Source organism: Chaetura pelagica, unplaced genomic scaffold (assembly GCF_000747805.2).
Source record: "Chaetura pelagica isolate M959 unplaced genomic scaffold, ChaPel_1.0 scaffold345, whole genome shotgun sequence".
NCBI classification, from domain to species: Eukaryota; Metazoa; Chordata; class Aves; order Apodiformes; family Apodidae; genus Chaetura; species Chaetura pelagica.
This window is the reverse complement of record NW_009953962.1, coordinates 2508311-2530386: the sequence shown is the minus strand read 5'-3', so window position 1 is coordinate 2530386 and position 22076 is coordinate 2508311. Positions and strand designations below refer to the sequence as shown.

Below are 22076 nucleotides of genomic sequence, written 5' to 3'. Positions count from 1 at the left end.
AGGAAGGCAGGAAGGAAGGCAGGAAGGAAGGAAGGAAGGAAGGAAGGAAGGAAGGAAGGAAGGAAGGAAGGAAGGAAGGAAGGAAGGAAGGAAGGAAGGAAGGAAGGAAGGAAGGAAGGAAGGAAGGAAGGAAGGAAGGAAGGAAGGAAGGAAGGAAGGAAGGAAGGAAGGAAGGAAGGAAGGAAGGAAGGAAGGAAGGAAGGAAGAAAGAAAGAAAGAAAGAAAGAAAGGAAGAAAGGAAGAAAGGAAGAAAGAAAGAAAGAAAGAAAGAAAGAAAGAAAGAAAGAAAGAAAGAAAGAAAGAAAGAAAGAAAGAAAGAAAGAAAGAAAGAAAGGAAGGAAGAAAGAAAGAAAGAAAGGAAGGAAGGAAGGAAGAAAGGAAGGAAGGAAGAAAGGAAGGAAGGAAGAAAGGAAGGAAGAAAGGGAGAAAGAAAGGAAGAAAGGAAGAAAGTAAAAGAAAGAAAAGAAACTTTCAGCTTGGACAGAGCTCAAGCAGGGGAGGAAAGTTCAACCTGGAGGTTTTTAACAGGGTAACTCCCTGCCAGGGGACATTTTGCCTTTCTGAAGACTAGTTTCCAATTATGGTCTGACACTGACTGATAATAATTGAAATATTTTGTTAGCCAAAAGAGGAGTTAGTAAATTATTTGTATATTAACACGACTTTTATTTAATGTTGGACATAAGATGAATGAACTAATTTACCTGAGAGGCATTGTACTGTAAAAAACGAAAAGGAAATTAATTAGGTTTTTATAGTTTACAGTGACAAAGCATGTCTGAATAGTGGCCATAAAACAGTAATTTAATGTTAAAATACCACAAAACTTGAAAGCTGAGAAAAACTCCAAAGCAGATAGTTAATAACCAATAGCAATTGTCTATGAACAACAGTTTGAGCAGTGTAGCTCAGGACAGGATGAAGGCATTTGAATAAGGAATATTTTGATATATCCTGTAGAGGGACCCTGATTACTGCTGATACAGTACGCTAGTATAGAATGTAATCAACATAAAGCAAATAAGCAACTCTGTTCAATTTCCCATTCTTGAAAGTAGAAAAGTTAGTTTCCTGCTAGATTTGCACATTTCAAAAACACTGCTTTGCACTAGAAAGTGAACTGCTACTGCACTGCTTAAAAGACTGTGTACATGTCTGTGATACATAACATACATGGATATTTTGATATTGAGAAATCACACAGAAAACAGTTACTGAAATTACCTGTTGTATTCTCTTAGTAAGAAGTGAGATTAATTTTTTTGGGGTGGGTAGAAGGTTCTTTTCATTCAGCCACAAAGGAGTTAACGTAACTACATCCAGATAACGATCAATTGATAAATGACGATTGAACCACATAGATAGTATTAGCTTGCCTGCTTAGTATTAGACCTTTTTCAACAGATTTAGCCTCTGTGGTCTCTGGAATACTGGAAGATGTTCAACATTGACAAAGAAAGGAAACAAACCTAAATAAAAGAGCATCACATTGTGTAAGGGGGTCAAATAGTATGAGACAACTAGCTCATTAGACCAAGCCAAACATTTCTGCATGTAAGGTTCATGTAGTGGTTTCTATTTTATTTTTAAAAATAATATTTAAAATGTTCTAATTATTGGATTTTTTTCATTATTGAACATATGTGGTCATGGGTGTATTCTGTATAGAAGCAGAGAAGTAATGTACTAAATGACTAAATGTGTGGTAGACGCTGCATCAGTTTGCATCATTCCATTGGAATACACACACAGTAGCACTGCAAAGGTGGTAATGTTGAACAGATTTATTTCTTAAAAGTCTGTAGTTAACGCGTTCTCGTACTGTGTTAATCTCCTTGTCATAGTCTGTTTGTTTATCATGTGTTAAATGTTTTCAGTCCAAATATGCTTTCATCATGCTTTTAAGAGGAGGGTACATTATTTTGCTAAATGCATTTCTGTCCTCTATAAGGATAATATTTTGTCTTTTATTTCTGATTTGTTAAAGCTGTTACAAGTTGCTAGCTCATGCAGACTATCAGCAAAGACAGTGTGCAAGTGCAGCTGCAAATTTCTGTCTAAGAAGTGCCAATGTTTCTTTCTAAATCACTAAAAAATTGAATATTGTTTCCTGTTACCTATTTTCATCCATTTTTTAGTTATTTGTTTTCAATTCATCTTCTGAAAATGTAAGTATTCTTGAAATTTTTCCTATGCTTTAGAAAAACTGTTTTCATGAGTACAAATAATGTGAAGTTATGAAATGTACATAACTTGCAAGCAAAGTTTGGCATAGTTTGAAAGAGCTGTTTAATGAAACTTTTCCAGCTAAACATAGTAATGCTAGAGACATTTCTTTATAAATTTCTAAATATTATGCTGGCTTTCTACATGTTTTTCAGAAGCAAACAAACCCTGACCCCCATCGCTTTTCCTTGGAGTTGTAACTTAAGCAGGTTTTTAGTACAAAGATTGGAGCGTGGCAAGAATGACTTAGAACAAAACAAAACCTTGCAATTCCTCCCTCCTCTTTCCTCTCAACACACGCTGCACTGATATTTGCACACAGTATCAATGAATAACTTTTCTCAAAATAAAAGGAAAACCTGCTTCATTGACAAGGAACTGTATATGTTTTAGAAAAATTAGGATTGATTGTACACAGGTTGGGGCTATTCATAGCAAGCATGATGGTATTTTTGGGTTATTTTCTTCGAGTATAGGAGCACAAGAAAATGGCATCTCCACATTCCAGAGCAAATTTAGATTTTGGTAGGGTGAGAGGTGAAGAGGGATAGTCTCCTAAATTACCTGTGAGAAGTTTATGACATGGCCACTTGACTGCATTGTTTTGCCTTGTGCACCTTTTGTCCATGCAGAAGTGTCTGATTTGCTTGAAAGGGGTCATCCCATTCTGTATACGGAAGAATGTCTGATAACCTCAAAGGGCATAAATCTTAACTTTTTAAAAGGAGTGCTTTTTTGGGTCACTTTGATCAGTGACAGGTCGAGAATGAGCAGAAACCCTTGGCTTCTCTTCCATGCTCATCTAGTTAAGTCCAGAGCACCCACTGCCCATTCTAGTTCTGGCAAGGAGTTGTTAACAACAGAAAAGAAGGTCTGGATTTGATTGATTTAAAAAAGCAGGCTTTTTTGATTGTCTGTTTTCATAAATGTTTTGTGCATTTTTCAGAATAAGAAATGCCATTTTTCTTCATCCAGTTACCTTAAGGGCTGTAATGTTCTAAAATACCTTAAAGTCATTTCCAAAATGAGACCGTAAGTGAAATGGCTGTAACCCATAGTGACACAAAATGCCAGAGCCACGTACCTTTTGTTAAGAAAAAGTATGTTTAATCTGCTTCAGTTAAAAAGGTAATAGCCTTTCCAGAAGCTTTTTTCAATGTGAGAGTAAAAAAGCAGTATATCAGAATTATAAATGGATCTGTGCGTCATTATATAGTAATTTAGGATTCACTCAATGATGTAACAAAATTAACAACATAATTTCATTGTGTAACTGTATCTTATTAAAGAACAACTGTCTGACATTCTCTTACAGTTGCTTTATTTAACTTCATGCAAATATTATTAGTAGTGACATTTCTCTATTGCACATTAGATTCTCTCATTAGCATGATGTGTTAGTTATCACCAGAGAAATCACTTCTAGGTAGGTGAGTGGGAACCCAAGAAAACGAAAAATTAAATAAATTATGTATATTAACATAGATGCATATGTTAACAAGAGATATGGTACAGTAAATTCAACTTTTTTTCCTTCCATAAATGCATTCTTATTCCATGAAAAACTAAATAATACTTAAAATACATGGAAGATGCATTAATATTGCTCTAACTATTAAACCGTGTACAATGGGCATTCCCGGTTGTGAGCTGTGCTTGTATTCTTCAATGTGATAGTTCCTAACATTAATGTAGACATAGCCACATAGCAGTATTTAAAATTGGATCATGATGTAAAGTCTAATTAATTGAAGGCGAAAGCTTTTTAAATATTGCTTAGTTGCTGGTCATAGAGGTTGTATGCAATTTTAACATTTATTTAGTATTAACTGTTTTATTGTATAATTTAGCTGTTCTTTTAATATGGATGTGTGTGCAAAGAGTTCAAACTTAATTTGACAACAGGCTCTAATTCCATATATTGATTTATTATTAATACTTTGGGAGGAAGATTAGCATTGGTAAAATGCATTTTGTAGTTTACGGTACAATTGTCTTTGTCAATAAGTGTCAGCAAACATAATAATTTTATTTTATTTTTTAATATATTTTTTTATCAAGCCATTTTGAAGATTAGCTGGCCCCAGGTGGGTTTTGCTTTTTTTGTTTTTCATGCATAAGTTCATGTGCTAGTATGAAATCAGAAGCTTTATCAGGCTACATTGTCTAATTTCAGACATTTGCTTTAATTTTGCAGGATATTTTGGTACAGTATGGTTTAAACCTGTAATGGTTCATGTCCCTTTAACAAATTAAAAATATTTACATCAATACTTATGTACTACCTCAGAACAGAGGCATTAGAAAATATCGTACATGACAAAAGCACAAGATGTGTTATATGACATATAGAACCAGACATACAAGTATATGCAGTGATAGAAATGTGGCTATATGCATGATACATAATGAAGAATTAAAAAAAAACAAAACCAAACAACTTCTCTCAATAGCTTCTCTTACTGTGTTCAGTATTTGCAGAACTAAAACACAGCAAAATATTTCCCATTCCTCTCTATATGTATTAATCTTCTACATATATACATAGTGTTTCAACACATTCATGCCATTGTATATTTTAGTTGATGATGTGCTAAGAACACTGCCAGATCATTGCTTCACTTTGAGATATGTATGCACAAAACTGTAAAATCTGCATGAAACATTGAAGCATATATTAAAACACATGCTCAAATATATCGTGCAATAAGCACTAGTGTTTAACTGTTTAAAATGCATAGGTTGTCTATTTTCTATTTTTTTTACTTTGTGTCTTAGTAGTTACTTATTCATGTATGGTTTTATGGGGACTTGATTAATGTAGTGACAGAACAGATTTGGTATGTAACAGCAGCAGAGTCTCCTGCTCTTATGTCAGGGTTAAGAGCCAAGGCAAATCTTCCCTAACTAATTAGATGCTGAGTAAGGCATCTTAGTGAAGTTGGGGCAAAAGTGAATGGGTCACAGCTGAGGCAAGATTGCAAGGACTGTAGTGATAGTGAAAGCATTCGCATTTGCCAGGTCGTTGTGACACTGTGCTGATTGCAAAGGAACACTCTGTTCACTGATACAGAACTGCCGTCATAAAGTTCAATCAGAAACAAAAGCTTTAAGGAGCTTTTACTTTTTACTGGAAATGCTCAAAACGTATCCTCTATATAGCTTTCTTTTCTCAGTTGTTTTTTTTTTTTCTCCAACAATAGTGTTTGTGCATTTGTAAAAGGATTTGCCTTGTAGACTAATGGTTCTTTGCAGTTTAGAAGAATTTCCAAACTTGGGGCTCCTAGTATACCCAAGAGGTGATGAATCATACTGGCTCAAGAAAGAGAAGGCTGAAACAGAGAAGAGGGAGAAAGGAAGAATTCCATTGTTGCTCTCTCTTAATCTCTTAGTTCAGAAAGAGAATCCCTAATGCAGCTTTTTACTATAATTCAGAGAGCCTAATGACAAAATTTCAGAATCTAGAAAAACTGTAATTAAGGGATTTATTTTTTGCCCGCCTGCCTGTAGAACATGGTAAACTTAAAAAGCAGTTTTATTACATTTGTTATTCATTAAATGAGAGTTGGTGTTTTATATACAGTTTTTCAATGAGACATTGAATGAGAATTATCATAACACTAGTCTGTCTAACAAATGTCCACAATAAGGCTGTACAATAAGTACATCAGGCTATGGACAGGCATCTGTTGCTTTGTTATTTCTCACCCCACTCATTATAATAATGCTTTAATGCCTCCTTTCCCTTACTGAAATACTTGAAAACTGTTTTCTACATTATTTTCTTTCACTGACAAAGAAAACAGTGCCACTTGTATGGCTGTGTCACACAACATTTTGTCATAGAGAGGCCACCTCTTCGGGGGGCGGGGGGTGAGCATCTCAGAATTGCTTTGATCAGTGTGAACTTGCCAACAATGTACCATTGATGCTATTCTGACTCTCTCGGGAAGCCATCACATCCCCATCCTCTACTGATGATGCATATCTGTGCACTTGTGCAAAGGAAGAGAGAGAGTGTCATCTGCCACTTACAGAGCACAGGAATTCAGAAGAGAAAATGACACGATTACGATCCTGCCATTCTTCCATGTGCACAATACAGAAGGCAGGAAGCTTTTCTTATAAAGAGAATAGTGATACTTCAAGAAGCTTAATGGAAAGTGAGAAAATTTATTGTAGGTTTGTCATTAAAGCTGAAATGTACTGTCACTGGCAGGTAAATTTACAGTGGTATTTGAGAATATGTTTGTTTAGAAATGGACCACAACACAAATGTGTCAGTAGAGATCAGTGGTGCAGTCTGCCTACCTGTGTGTTTTGGAACATGCTCCTTACAGAGGAATTAAGTGGAGTGGCAAATGACTCTGTTTTGGGTTGTTTTTTTTTTTGTGATGCCTCCTGCCACTAATGTCCAAAAGAGCTTTCTCTCAATTATCTTCAACAAATCAGGGAACAGTACACTGCACCTGATGAACACAATTTATTTGCTTGTGGTGGTTCTTCTAAAAGTTTATTTAACCAGAATTCTGGGGAAGGAAATAGATTACCTGAATCTCTGCATATACATTTTCTCCATGCATTCCATACTATGTGTCTTGAAGATCAGTAAAATCCAACGCTTCTGGCTTTGATGAATTTGAATGAAAATGTTATGCAATGTAGTTCTTTTTCAATGAACAATTCAACATTTGGTGTGTACCAGTGAGAGGAAAACAGAATGTAAAGGATCATATCCTCTCTGTGATCCGAGCATGTGTTTTCCATTCATGTCATTGGAGGCCCTGTCATGCATCAAGGACAGCATATAGTTTAGGTACAGAATTACAGATAGCAGAGTATTAGCCTTCAGAGTGAGCTGTAACTAGAAGCTCAGTTCTCTAAATCTGTACACGTGTAACTTTTATGAAGCTAAACGTGCAGGTATTTTTTGCAAGACAAGATGCTACAGTGGTAAAGAATGTTGCTCTTGTGCATTTTAATCTCTTTTGTCATTTAGACACTAAGGAGATGAACATTTTTTAATTTTTTTTTTTTTTTTTTTTTTTAAATGCAGTTTCTTGAAGAAATCTAAGCCTGTCTTCCTGTTTTATCACAATCCAGAAGTTAATCCAGGTTCTCTGTTAAAGTCTCTGGTCAGATCTGAGCTTTTAGACACTATGAGTCTGTGTATGATTTTATGTATATGTTACCCTGGAAGTGGGTGCAAAATTATGGTTGCTTCCAGTTTGCCTCTGAAGTTTTTAATTTTTTGAATCAGAGATTTCAAAATTAAATTTGGGCAGTGTAATTCAACATGAAATTAAATAGGAGGAAAGATGTTTACAAGGCTCCTTGCTAACTGGAGTTACCAACTTTTTCATTGCAAAAGGCACAACACAGTAGGATAAAAGGTAATTTAATCAATAAAGTAGCATTTTGAAGGGAATTATTATCATTTACATAAAAATTTGACTTCCCAAAGTGTTCTGTCTTCTTTGTTTTCTCATTTAGGAAAAAAAATAAAATTAAAAATCAAACAAACTTGAAGACGTTATTGGCAGATCTTTATATGCAGATTGATTTCCTTTTAGAATATTCATTGCCCTTTGCCTGCATGGAATACAAGACCTTGTGTACTGTACTGCAGTTTTATTGCTGCTTTCAGAGGGATGTCTTGTGAGATGTTACGGCTCCTGTGGAAGTGCAACGGCAAAATGTCATTTTATGATAGATCATTATTGATATCCTTTATTTATTTATGCCATTCGGCATTTTTCTTTCCCTGCAGTTTTTCTTGCTTTGTATATATACCTGGACATGTATGAAAAGAAAAACGCTTCTTGGTGGTAACTGAATAATTAAACCAGTCTTGATTATAAGGGACTATAGGAAGAGATGAGGGGCAGAGAGGAGAAGCATCCCTTCTAAGGATGGCTAAATGTAGGTGCTGACATGCAGACTTCAGTGTTTTGTATTTCAGTCTTCCTCTATGCAAGAGCATGATAAAAATGTATAATGCCCTGGCTTATCGCATGGAAGGTGCTGAAAAGCATCTCAGTTTGATCTCTACTTTGTACAATTTCTTAACCAAGGCATTGCTAACATTTAAAAAGGAGGCCTCGTATATTTGTATTCCTGTATCTCAAATATGAGCCTTGTGTTTATTTGACAAAATAAATATCAGGGAAAATAGGAAAATTAAACCCATTGAATGCTTGAACAGTGTTTTTCCTACGCAAACATAGTAGACAAAAAAACCCAAAACAACACAAACCCCTCATCTTGCACATCAGTGAGTTGTTTAAAAAATATTGAAACCACAAACATGCATCACTGTGTTCAAACTTAGTTCTTTAATTAAAAATGTGCCAAGTATTTTTTTCTTTTTCTTTCAGGAATTCTCTAAAACTTAAATTGTATGGCAATGTGTAAAATGGAGTTAATTGGAAAAGAGTATCCTCAGAAATGGTAGTGACTGTATTTCTTTGTAGTGGACTTTGAGGTTTTCACATTTGCTTTCATAATTATTTATTAGTGGCTGTTTGTGCCCTGAACAGTTTACTTTTTAAAATACATAACTCTGATAAGAACATCTGAAATAGACATCTTAGGGAGGAGGGAGGCACAAAGTAATCAAAGGTATACAAGGAAAAAAATAATTACTTCCAGCTGGCTTTATATAATAAAACTACTATTAAAATGAGAAGCTCCATTAGAAAGGCTTTAATTATATATTTTCTTACATTTCTAAGTAAACACTGCAGTCTTTAGAAAAATAACACTTAAATGAGTTAAGCGTGACAGCCCTCACTTTAGCCAGGGAAAAATATAAAGAAATACCAACTCATCTACCCTGCCTTAATGCCCCACAGCAGTTGACATTGCTGGAATGCCTCCTGCAGCTGGTGGCATATGACTGTCATTTGCAGGCAGGATATACGGATAGTTTATACAATGGAGGCATTCATGGAAGTGTTCCTCATCTGGGACTCCTGCAAGCTCTCATTTTATTGACCCTGTCAGAATTTAACTGGTAGGCTGTCAAATTATGTGTTGCTTTATCTAATATTAGTTTTTCTTTTAAATTAGAATGCAAGGAAGAAAGGGTTATGGAAAGCAGGTATGAAAAGCAAAAACAACTGCTGGGTTACTGTTTCTAAACCAGAAAAAACATAGTAACTGTGTAGGAAGTTATATCTTTTTTGCTACAAATTACAGGGAATCTATTCTTTGCTCAAGATAAAATAATGTGATTTATGTACAGAGATTTTTCAAGATTTGGGGTGAGGTAGGAATTTTTTAGCCTTCAAGGCCTTAAACAAAAATCCATTTTCTAAATTACTATATCCCTCAAATGTAACTCGAACATCAGTGCACAGTTCCCTGAAACAGCTCACTCTTTAACTGCTGGTGTCCTTAAAGATAGCAGGAAAAGTGCTCTTTATACAAGCTTCCCTGAAAAGAGATGTATTCATATGCTTTGCTACATTTTTTTGCAGAATGCTGTAAAGAAATGCCCAATACTTAACTTTTTTATAATTTTCTGCAAGCAGTGTAATAATCTGAGAGGTGGTCTACTATTATAAAGACGTTTTTTATATCATAGATTGGCTGCTTATTAATTCAATGGTGTTGAGGCGTGACCTCTCCAAAACCATAATTTGCATAAAAAATAAAAGGTATGCACAGCTTTACTGATATATGGGAGAGAACTGGTTACAGAAGCAGACTGCACACCAAAACATTGACTTCATGCGTACTGCAATGAAAGTACCTTACGCAGTGAGTTACTCATTTTAATAGATTCTCCTATCCACCAGTCCGTTGTTCATGCAATGCCAAAGTTCAGTTCAGGGCAGGGAGGAAAAAAAGAGAACGAATGAGAAAGAATGATCAGATTGTTTTAAGGAAATAAATTGTAACCTGGAGGCTATCAATCGCTTCATTTCTGCTAGAAACACACCCTCAATTCACCATATATGTTTCCGTTCACATATAGAAATAAGGTATGACGTGCCTGTCTGACATGGGATCTCATTATCATAGATTTTACTTACTACATTTTCTTATAATTTTTCTACTTTAAAAAAAGTTGGATTTCTATTAGAATAGTGATAGCTGAATAGTAAACACTGATTTACATTAAGAAACGTATATGGCTGACTGTTTTTGTCATGTGCCATGTATAATTTGCAGTTTCTTCCCACTTTGCTTCCCTCTTTCCCAGAGTACAAAATAATTTTAAACACAAAAGACAAAGTAATCTAAATAGAATATTATTACACTGTTTTGCAGAACCTCCTGAAACACTGCCCTGGAATCTACTGAGATGTTGATTTTTCTCTGTGGGGATAAATAAGAAAGACAACTGAAATATTTTAATTTGCTTGGAAATCTGCAATTTTTTTACCTTTTGATGTAGCATTCTAAAGACATTGCCTTCCCTTAAATATTTAAAAAATAAGGTTGTTTGCATGAGCTGTAATATTTAATTAGTATTTGGCAAAGATGAGTTATGTACAAGAACTTGTCAAATGTAGAATCTCTCTTAAAGCAAGTGAATATTTATTCCAAAAAAAAATGCTACTTGTCCAATTTGGGCACAGCACTCACTGTAAAGTGGCATTTTTGTTTTATTTTCCTTAAAAATTTAGGAAATTGGAAGCAAATCCATACTGGTTTATTTTCTTGTTAATGAGAGCAGTTTCATTAGTGGCTTCTCAGACTGATTGTCTAAGGAAAGAAATAAAAGCTGGATTTTAGAGCATGGACAAGAATGTGAAAGATGTTTAGGACAGAGTAAAGAACTGATACTGAATTTTACATCATCGAACTTAACTGAAAATTTATTTCAAAGAATTTCTGTCTTTTTTTTACACTGTGAGAGATTGATTGAGATAGTCAGCCTGCCAATACACTGTTACAGGTCAAAACCAAGGTATCTCATCTTCTCCTGATACAAAAGGTTTCTGTGGCAAACCAATACTTCACAACACTAGAAGATCCTAATTTAAAGTACCTAGTCCTGTATTCACTGAAATCAATACAAGTATTGTCTATAATCACAGAATTGGTCTGAGGGTTTTTCCTACAGGAAAAGTTAATTCGTGCTTTGCTGGTTCTGTGATGGAGCACATCTAAAATACATATTAAAGTGAAGAAATATTAGTGGAAGTAAAAGTTAGGGAAGGGATTAGAGCATTAGAGCATTGATCTCTAGTTACAAATAATATAGTATTTGTAGAAGTATGACCTTTAAAATCTAGGTTCTTAAAAATTTTAACTACACACTTAGGAGAAACTGTGTGTTACATGCTAGCTGTTTAAAAAAAATCATCTCATACTCAGTGCTTGGCATTTTTTTACTTTAAAATGCCTTCCCCCCCTTATATAAATTTGTATGTTTCATATTTTCATTAACAATATCTTTCAGAAGGCAATGGAAGGAAATTATTTAGCTCATAGCATAGACAGCAATGATCTTAAGTGGTAAAACAACATCACAAATCCCCAAAACAAAACTAATCCCACTTTAAACACCTTTAGTTGGTATTTATGTATCCTTTGTATCAAAGTTGCTTAGACATGAAATACTGTCTTTCTCCACATTCTTGTTTTGATTTTTACTAGTGTTGGGAAACTAGAAGTTAGGTGAGGAGGTGTTGAAAGCAATTCAACCTATATTCAGTTTTAAAATTATGAAGTTGAAATGTGGTTTTCTCCAATGGACCTACATAAATACTCTTTTCTATGATTTTTTAAATTGCATTTTAAAGGCCTTTTTTAAATGACACCAAACCTAAATAAAACGTTTCTAATACATGAAGTACATGAAGTACATACATATATATAATGCATAAAGCTGTAGATATAAGACTGATTTGAAATTACTGTTGGGTTTTTTTCTGTACCTATACCTTCTATATGAGATCCCCATCCATTCCAAGATTCAGCAGTGGTCAGGTGTGGCATTTTGATTCTATCCACTGACTTGCATATGCATGTTTATATACCCACAAACTGTAAAAGGAAAACTGACTGAATGTGGCTTCAGGGAAAAGAAAGGAGTGGTGGGCACAGATACCAGCTGGAGCTTGATGCATGTGTTCTCTTCTGTGGCACCATTTTGTTGTTGATGTGGGAATGTAGCTAAACAGTGGCTACAGATGCTCCACTAAATAAGGATCCACATAAATTCCAGCTGTGAACTTGTGATTCATCCTTCCCTGCACAAAAGATATGTTTCCATATGTCCCATTATGTTCCATATTTGATTTTTATCACACACTGTGTGCCAGTCTGAATCTCGTCTACATGCTTTTTATGAATCCTGTAACCCTTTCTCTCTTCCTCCTTTGAGTTAGAGGCATAATACAACCCAGCCTCCATGCAAAAAATCCACATTACAATAATACAGCATCCTTGTAAATAACTTTTTAATGAATCAAGTGCATGAATAATATATCTATGTAACCACCACAACACCGAGTCTGGACATACCTATAGAAAATCATAATAGTCCATTTGAAAAGTATGTATCTTGCAGATAGCTGTTCAGTCCTTAAAATAATCTGAATTATAAATAATATTTAAAAGTCCTTGTATTTTACTTTGCCTACTCAAAATGGATTTTGTTATATAATCTGTAATAATTTCAGGTATTTTTGTTATATGATCTGTAATCATTTCAGGTATCTACCGTACATAATGTCTCTTTATATTTTTAAGTATGTAACTGATGAATAAAGGCTCCATTTTGAATTATGAATGATATCCATTGTTAAACCATTTATGCTGTCATTCATTGAGAAGAACTGCAAAACTGTCACTGGTTCTGTGTGACCAAATAAAATATATTTGTTTGGTTTGGTTTTGATTTTGTTTTATTATTTTTTGTGTGTATTGCTCTTACCCATTATATTCTCTAGGTTGGAGCTCAGGATATTTTTGCTTCTGCTACCATAATGTAGTTGTGTAAAATGGCATCTAGAAATGTATGTATCCATGGCCCCAAGAGCATACAAACCCTCACAGTTTAAAATACTGCTAAAATACAAAGTAAGGATTTAAAAAATATGAGCTGAATTGCAGTATAGGCTTTCAAATTGGCTTTTTGTAATACAGTTTGGAGAAACATGGTCCCTGCCTCCTAATTGGAGTGAAATATGGCAGCTGGTCATCACTGTGAGAAACGTAGTGTTCCTAGAGCTTTGCAGTAAGTTTTAGTTCTGGTAGTCATTGACTATCATAAAACTACTTAGATCGTGAGGCAGAAGTCAGCATTGTTGTGTTACACCACTGTAGTCTAGAAAGTATCTGTCCTCATGAAGGTAAAACCTCAGAGATTGCTGTAATTATTAAAGTAATGATTAAAGTGCTAAATTTGGTCATTGACTTCTGCACACTGTTGAAGCCAATGCTTCTAGCTCCAGCACAAATTTTAAATGGTGTATCAGGAACTGGATTAAATGCTTGCAGTCTTCAGAAGTAAGTTATTGTGCAGATGTTGCAGCAGTGCTGTGATTTCTGTACTAGTCAATTACAGTGTACTCACCTACATAGGTAGTTGTAATTTTGATGACTGAAGAGAATTGCTATGACAATACAGTTTTCTTAAACAAGGTGTATCAAAGCAGATACTGCTATCTGCTGTAAAGAAGCATCCTTTAGCTGTGTGCAGAATTTGACATCAGTGCTTTTTTGTCTGTTGTGTTGCAAGGAAAAATAAGCCTGCTCATAATTGAAATTCTCCAGGCAAGTCAGATATCAACATTATACCAACATTTTTCAACAGAATGGATAGCTAATTAGTTTGTATTTTAAATGAAGGTCGTTGTGTTATATAGATTTCTGTGGGAACAAGAAGAGAGAGCATCTAGTTAAAATGATGAGTAAATGGGGCCTGTTCTCATCGGTGTCCAAGGTACTACTGAGTTGAAGCACTGGTCACTGTCAAATTCAAATCAAAATGTAGATAAGTTTAGCATAAACATAATAAGGTGTTGGTGTATTTCCAGAACTGTAAAGAAGATTTTAAGTGAGGCAGGGACTGGAGATTAACAGTTTGTTTTACAGCTAGGCTAGGTATTTCAAATCAAGTGACTGGTGCTGCTTGTAACGAAGCATCTGCAAAGTGTGTCAGTGTGACGTTGGTATTCTGTGTTCAAGAAGTTCAATGTCAACACAGCTGTGAATTACCATTTCTAGCAACCTCTCAACAGGGAATTAGATAAAATACCTTTAATTCGGGCATGGGCTTGGGGGAGAGAACTGGGATGGGAGTATAATTTCAGATGCTATTAATTTTCACAAAATAACATTTGTGTGCTTTGTCTTGCCAGATAGTCTACAATGCTTTTTCTCATTTCACGTGCCAGGCTGTTTTTATATTATCATTTCCTTCTCTGCTGTGTTTATCTTTTCTGAAAATGGTGAATGTAAGCTATTACAGACAGGGTGGGTGGCACACACTTGCACAGTAACTTTTAAAACACAGAGCAAGCATTTTATTTGAGTTTTGAAAACCACCGAGAGAACTTAATGCAGCTGCTCTTATGGCATCAAAGTGAAACATGTAAAAATCTCACTTTCTATTCTAAATAACCTTAGGGCTGTTGAGTCAGATATTTCCGGGTTGACGTGTTTTGCACAGGAGTGACAGTGGCATTGAGTATGTATAGTAAATCTTAATGTTCCACTGAATCTCTTCAGTCTTTTATGAGCTTCGCAGGGTACTCGTCCTTAACTAAATGTCAAGTTAAAACATGTCACTTTGCCATAGTTGAAATTACTTACTTGTTTTTAATCAAAAAGCAACCTTAATGGGCTGTTTTACTGTAGGCAGTAAGGAAAGGGGCTTTCCAGTTTAGCAGCAAGTAGTTCTTTTGACCCATTATTTACTGACATTTCTGCTTCTCATCCAGCAATGTGAAAAGGACTGCATGATTAAAATCTGAGGATGCAAAATTAGGATGCTGGTGCTGCATATCTTATACCAAGTAGAATTAGCATTTTTAGAAATGTGTGCCTTTCATTTCCATTAGGTAGCAGTCCTGTGTTTCCTAGGAACTTTATCCATGATCTCTGTCAGCAGCAGAGGTGGTCTTTCTGTGACATTAAAGGTGATTTATGGCACAGTGCTGCTTTGATTTTATTCTGTGAAGTAGAAGAGGCTTCTACTCTGTGTGGAGGCACTCAGAAGCACTGGCTGTACAAGTTCAGTTAATTCAGTTCCTACTCTTTTTAAGACTGAAATGGCTCCTCAGTTTCTAGGCTGGTTAATAATCCTTCTAACTATGCTGTCCATATCACAGATGGTGCTTGACGGACTAGTTGGTGTCTCAAAGGTCACCACAACACTATTAGCTAGATCACTGTGCCCTTTGTTTCTGGAGGATGCTTCTGCTATAGTACTTGTTACTTCAGAAAATTATGGGAATTAAGTTTGGGTTTTGTTTTAAAAGACAATGCTAACCACTTCTCACCAACAAGTGCTTCAAATGTGGAGTTGTTTCCTGTCAGTGAAGTGCTCTGAGGTTTAGTGTTCTACTGATGTAGATATTACTGATGATCTCATTCAGTTCAGTGGTGGTTTTTTTGTGTGAAGATGTAACAGTGAGGCTGACTGATATTTAAAATTTTTTATCACAGTTGCCTTTTGAGGCTTTTGTTATGTTTTAAAGGCCTATTTCAGCACCTAAGAAAAAGGAATGTTTAAAGCCTTCTGGAAATTCTTGTGGCCAAAGCCATATGTGTTCCTTCTGTGTATCTTGAAAACACTGAAGTAACTAAAGGATATTTTAAAAGCAAATAGGAAAAGCAAGCCTTTAAACTCTGTTGTTGTTACTTTATTGAAATATTTACAACCATAGCCACAAAAAGCTGCACACCTCTGTCATAACTGCAGAAATATACACTGAAAATCTCCTTTCTGTTGGGGTAATGCATGTTTATCAATGTATTTTGCAGCAAAAATGCTGTCATTATTTTGTCTTGTAACTATCAGTCTGTACTTGTTTGTTGTATTACTGAAGTAATGTAACTTTACAAGGTCAGTCTGAGATTTGGAGAGATAACCTGCAAATTGCAAAGCTGGTTGTTTTTTATCTGAGAAAAGGAGTCTTTCTCGGGCAAGTTCAGCTATACTGTTAATATAGCTCTCAGATTTTTTTTGCTTTAATTATGCAATGCTGCAGTTTTCAAAGTTCATTCTCAATAAATCACATGTGTTGATTTTTCTGTTACATATAAGAAGTCAAGTAAAACTGTATGATCACACAGAGCTATTTACTGGAAATTATTTTGTAGTCATTTGTGCATTTTCAATAATAAAATTTTAGGTGCATATATACTTCATTCTTTTTTTTTTTTTTTTTTTTTTTTTTTGTGGGAAATTTAATTTAACTATCCTGCTTTTTCAGTCTTGTTTTTTTTTTCCTGATTTATTATCATTGATATCAGCTGAAACTACAGTTATCTACATCTCTTTCATTTGTTTAATTTTTATGTTCACCATACAAATTGCGTTCTCTCATCAGTCGGCAAACACTGAGGAAAGACTTGAACTCCTTATGGAATTTCCATTGGTGTCCAAATGGTTAAACCAATATTAGAATTTAATATTATATTGTAAAGTGAGCAGTACCATCCTGAATGAAAGGAATTTCCCATATACTAAAACCAGACTGAATGCAGTGGTTCTAATTTCCAAAGAGGGCACACAAGCATTCTGTTGTGGTACATGATCTTTGTCACACAGGGAGGCATGCTGCTGTAGGAGGGATTCTTTTATTTACATGGAATTAAAAACATATTAATAATTTGCAAAAACATTGGGCTAGTGACTAAACATTTTCAAACTACTTTTCCAGTGTAGGAAATTTCCATTTTAATTAGATTGCTACAGGTTAATAGAGGGACTGGAGTGATGCTGGAAGTTAATTTGTATCCAGCCAAACTCAGCTAATTTCTTGTATCTTTATGCTGCTGCATCTCCTTCTCCCTACGTATTACTTTTAAATTGCAAGGTATTCCAGGAATATCAAGAAAACATTTTGTATTTCAAAATTCAGTCTTCACAGAACTATTTGAACTGGCATTTCTTAGTGTCCTTGTCCCCACCCCCCCACTGCACAGCTGTCACTAGCAGAGGAAAAGGACTGGGGGGAAGGAAGAAGGGAGACCTGCTAAAATCGTGTCACGTAGCACTAATTCATCTGCTCTCATTAGAGTGAGCGAGGGACAGCAGTGATGGCCAAGAGCTGCACTCCACACATGACACACGAACAGTTTGGGGAATAGAAAATTGCTTTCTCAGGAAGCCCAGCCAATTAAGGACTTGACCATATTGAATGTCAAGTGTTAATTTAGGTTTTTCTTCATTTTCCCAGTAGTAATGCGGGTCCTGTGATGAGCAAATACATGTCAAGTAAAAGTTGATTGCATGAAGGACCTGGGTATTATATGTCACTGACAAGTCACAAATGTACTCTAGTCTTTTAACCCCTTAGGTGAGTCCAGAGCAGGGGGGGGGAGGAAAGTAGCAGAGGGGGATTAAATGTACTATAATGATAACAATAGATAGCTTATATTAGGGAGAAGTCTGGATGGGACAGACAGGAATAGAGATTTGTGCAAGAGGCTGGGATGGAGGCTTCCTGCATTCACTACACATATATGGTACCTTTCTGGGTTATAATTAATAAACAGACCTAAAGGCCCCCCCAGGATTCTTTAGGGTTTTAAAAAAGCCTATGAAGCATGCATGTTCTATCCTTCTTAAGATTTCGTGCAAGGAGAAGGAAAAGAGGTGCATAGTGCCAGAAATATGAAATACTCCTTAAGGGGTGACCTGTTTTGAAAGAAAATAATTTTACATTCTTTATGGAAAAGAAAATATATATCTTCAAGGTCTTTGTTTAAAAAAAAATAGTAAGGAAAAAGAAAAGACAAAGCCCCTCGTGTGAAAGCATGAAATTGTAAAACACTTTTCTGTCAAAACCAGATTTATTTTCCAGCTTGTGTGTTTCTCCAGGTTAATTTCAAAGCCATCAGAACCCCCCCAAAAGGCCACCTACCCTCATTTTACGTTGTACCTGCCTATACAAGGGAAGCAGGGGATGGCAGAAGCAGTAGTACTGAAGTCTGTTAAACTGAAGTAGCATTTACTTTTACTAGATGTGGATACTTACGTATAATCTATTGCATCTCATTTGCATTCATCAGCATATTATTTACATAGGAATTTTCTGAAAATGGGAGAGTGCCTGTTTCTGTTGCAATTGTATAGCTGACCAAAAAAATTTCCTACAAAAGTATGGGCACTGTATAATATAAATACAATTAAATAGAAGTGGCAATTATGCAAGTGCCTAGATAGTTGTCCACACCTTTTTAATTTAATCTAGAAAGTGAAAGTCACTTAGGCTTCCCAGGAATTTTTAAAAATTATTTGCTCTCCCTACATTTTGTTTTGTTTGTTAATTTCTAACTCACAGATGAATAACTGCTTGTTTGAAGGTGGTCAGTAAGCATTGTAGCTTTGCATTAAATATTACTAGACTGATCCTAATTAGGACATGTTCTCCCTATTGCTCCTTTGAATTTTGCTCGTCTGCATTATGATGAAGATATTTAGGTGGCAAGGTACACTGCCACTGCTCGATCCGTCTGTGTTCAATAGACATAAAACAGATGTCACTCTCATGCAGGTAACTAGACACTTTAAATGAACACAGAGTTAACCAATAAGGGTTAAACTGTGAAACGGACATGTTTACCAAATAAAAGCAATTTAGGCTGATTATTGTTTTCTGGACTGACATTAGATTCTCTATGCCTATTAAATGGTTCTGCCTGTATAATTAAAATTAACACCTTTTTTTTTTTTTTTTTTTTTTTTTTTTTTAAATACAGTTTCAAGAATCTGACCTCAAGACAATTAGAAATGCTTTTGTTACTACAGTAATGCTTTGTGTGGAAACTTATATACATATAAGCCATTTCAAAGTAAATCCAGCTTACTTTTCCCTTTTCAGACTCCTTTCTTTTGTATTTCAGTAGGTAGCATCTGTAGATGTCAGCTGCCATTTAGAATAGCATTTTAATTGTAACAGTTTCTCTTCTACTATGTGTGCAAAGGGATTTTGCTAAGTTTCCTTAAACTAAATTCCAATGATGGCATCTCAGGTTGCTGATTCAAGATTTTTCTGGTCTGTGGTGTCACTTTTGACGGATGGTACCTAATGCAATCAGCCACCACTAAGACAAAGCCCTCATTTGACCAAAATGTCCAAAGGAAAAAAAAGAAGAAAGAAAAACCCAAGGAAACAAATAAACAAACAAACAGAAACAAAACAAAAAAACCCCACATCTAGCCCTCTACCCAACAAGCAAATAGCTCAGGCTGTTTCTGAGTTGCTATTTCCCAATGCTTTAGCAGAAGATGCTTCCCTTTGCACATGTTTTTTGATAAATTTAAGAAGTCAAATCACTGACACAGATGGATAATCCAAGTGTATAGGGTGAAGAGTTATAAATTAACACATTATTCCCTCTTAATGTGAAATACTTGAGAATGCATTTTCCTGGTCCCCTGACATCTACCCAGTGAGGGCTTGCATTGTACTTTTCAAGTGGCATTGATTTGTTAAAGCGCTGAATTAGCATCTCAGGCCAGCTGCCTGTTCCACTGTTGTGTTGTTGGGCTCATTCTCTCTCCCTCTGCCTTGCTTCCCGCTGCCTTGGCCACACACAGGGCTTCAGCCTGCTTACCCCAGCTTTTCCCCTCTGTTATTTTAGCTAATCCAGGTAATACATGCACCAAATGTGCCTTGCTGAGCTGAGTAAATTAACATATTTCTCATTGCATAAAGCTTGTAATACGCACGTGTGTCTATATGCATGTGCGTGCATGGGTAATAATTTTTGTTGGACTGTGGAAGAAACAAGCAGGGGGCAGAGGGGAGAAAGTGATGGGCTCTGCAAGGATGAATGGCTGCGTTTACCAGCCTCATTCTCTAGTGAAGTTACACAGTGTTCTTTTATTTAATTTGTGTTGTGCCGAGGTCTTCTGTACAGCAGCTGAGTCAAAGGGGATGGAGAGATGAAACAGAAAGAATATATGTCAAGTCAGAAAAGCTATTGAAATGCAATATTAAACTGCCTATCTTAGGTCTGAATTTTAGAGTCTTTAGTACTGTGTCTAGTTGTTCATTAATTTCTTCACAGATCTAAAGATAGATTGTGCTTACATGTCTGTATTGAAACATGCTATTTATAACTGTAATTTTAATTCTGATTATAATTAGCTGGTTTTAAGACTTTCTTCTTCCCACCCTTTCTTTCCTCCCTCTATCTATCCCTTTTACTGCTATCTTACTGTTTACTTTTAACATTTTCAGTGCAACTTCATACTTTATATTTCTCGTGGTGGCACCTGACAGATTTGTAGCTATGCCCTAATTGACTAAAATGCACTAGTAAAATGTGTACCACAGTAAGATTATGTACATGAAATTAACATTACATTTAATTTAAGATGGCTAATAAAATGGTCATGTTTTTTATCTGTGGCTCCTTGGCATAGATGAACCAGTTCTTTAGACCTAATGTTGAGTAGTGAAATGACATTCTTTTATAATACATATTCATTATTCCTGCACTGTTTTGGTAATCAGAAGCTGTGCTTTTGATAATGGAGATTTCAGGAATAATCAACACAGGTTTTCTTTTTTGTCTTTTATAACATGAGAAATTCTGTGGTTTGGGATGTAGTGCTTCTGGGAAGCCTTTTATTCTTGCAGGTGAATAAAAGTGTTCTATTTTTCTAGGCATCAGAAACAGAAGGTGAGCAGGGTTTCCAGTCTCAGATAGACCAAGTAAGATCCAAACTGATCACTTATTTCATTTATAGCTACTAGCATAATTTTATACTAATGGCAGAATATTTTAAAAATCCTAGTTCCTATTAACAAAATGAGACATTTTGACTTCATGAAAACATGGATTAGATTCCTTTGCCTATTGACATTTTTTCTTTTCAAATGTGATGCACCATTAGGCTTCCAACACAGTAGAACAAGAGTATTTGCTATTTGCAAAATTTATAGCAGTTTTCAAAGATAAAAAAAAAAGTCTTCTTAAGCTTGAGATGCTTACATTCAAAACCTAAACTCAACAGACAAAGATTAACATAATGTCCTGGCTGAATAATTGGCCCTGATTCTGTAGAGATATTTTTTTTTCAGATAACAGTTTTAAAATTATAGCTTCATAGATTTGAGGGGATTAACAACTTGTCTTTTAACTGAACTGTCAGAGGCTAATTGATACCACCGATGAGATAAAGAGCAGAAATGAAAGACAGTAGGTCTTCCTGTGTTTTCACAGTAACACGTTACTTTCTTCATAGAGTGTTGCCATTGTAACTGTGCAACATGCAGAGGACAGACCCAGTGTGCTCTGCTATGTTAATGTTACATAAACATGAGATGCCATGCTGAAGTACATCTGATACATGGTGTATGAAGAGGCAAGGAGGGGCTCTGAATCATTGTAGGCTGGTTTAATCATGAAAGGAATGCACTTAACTTAGAGGCCTGGTAGAAATGGATACTGGAAAAATACGCTCAGAGCACCTAGTATCAGCTGAGGCATATTTGGTGGTGGTTTTGGCATAAGCTTCTGGACCTCATTTGTGGAAAAGGCCCTGTTTGTGAAATAAGAGCAAGGATCTGCAGAAGGACTAATGGAAGAGGTGACCAAATAGAAAGTCACTCGCAGTACTGATACAGTTAAAAGAGTTAGGTCTCTCCATTCTTCTCCCAAATCTAGTTCACATCTGTAACACCTGTTATTTAATAGCAGGA

General features: G+C 35.5%; 1 protein-coding gene across 1 annotated transcript in view; it reads left to right on the top strand.

Annotated features, from left to right (window-relative positions):
- The window catches only part of BNC2 (basonuclin 2), a 236289-nt gene that overhangs the window by 934 nt on the left and 213279 nt on the right, over window positions 1-22076 (top strand). The gene's annotated exons all lie outside the window — the stretch shown is intronic.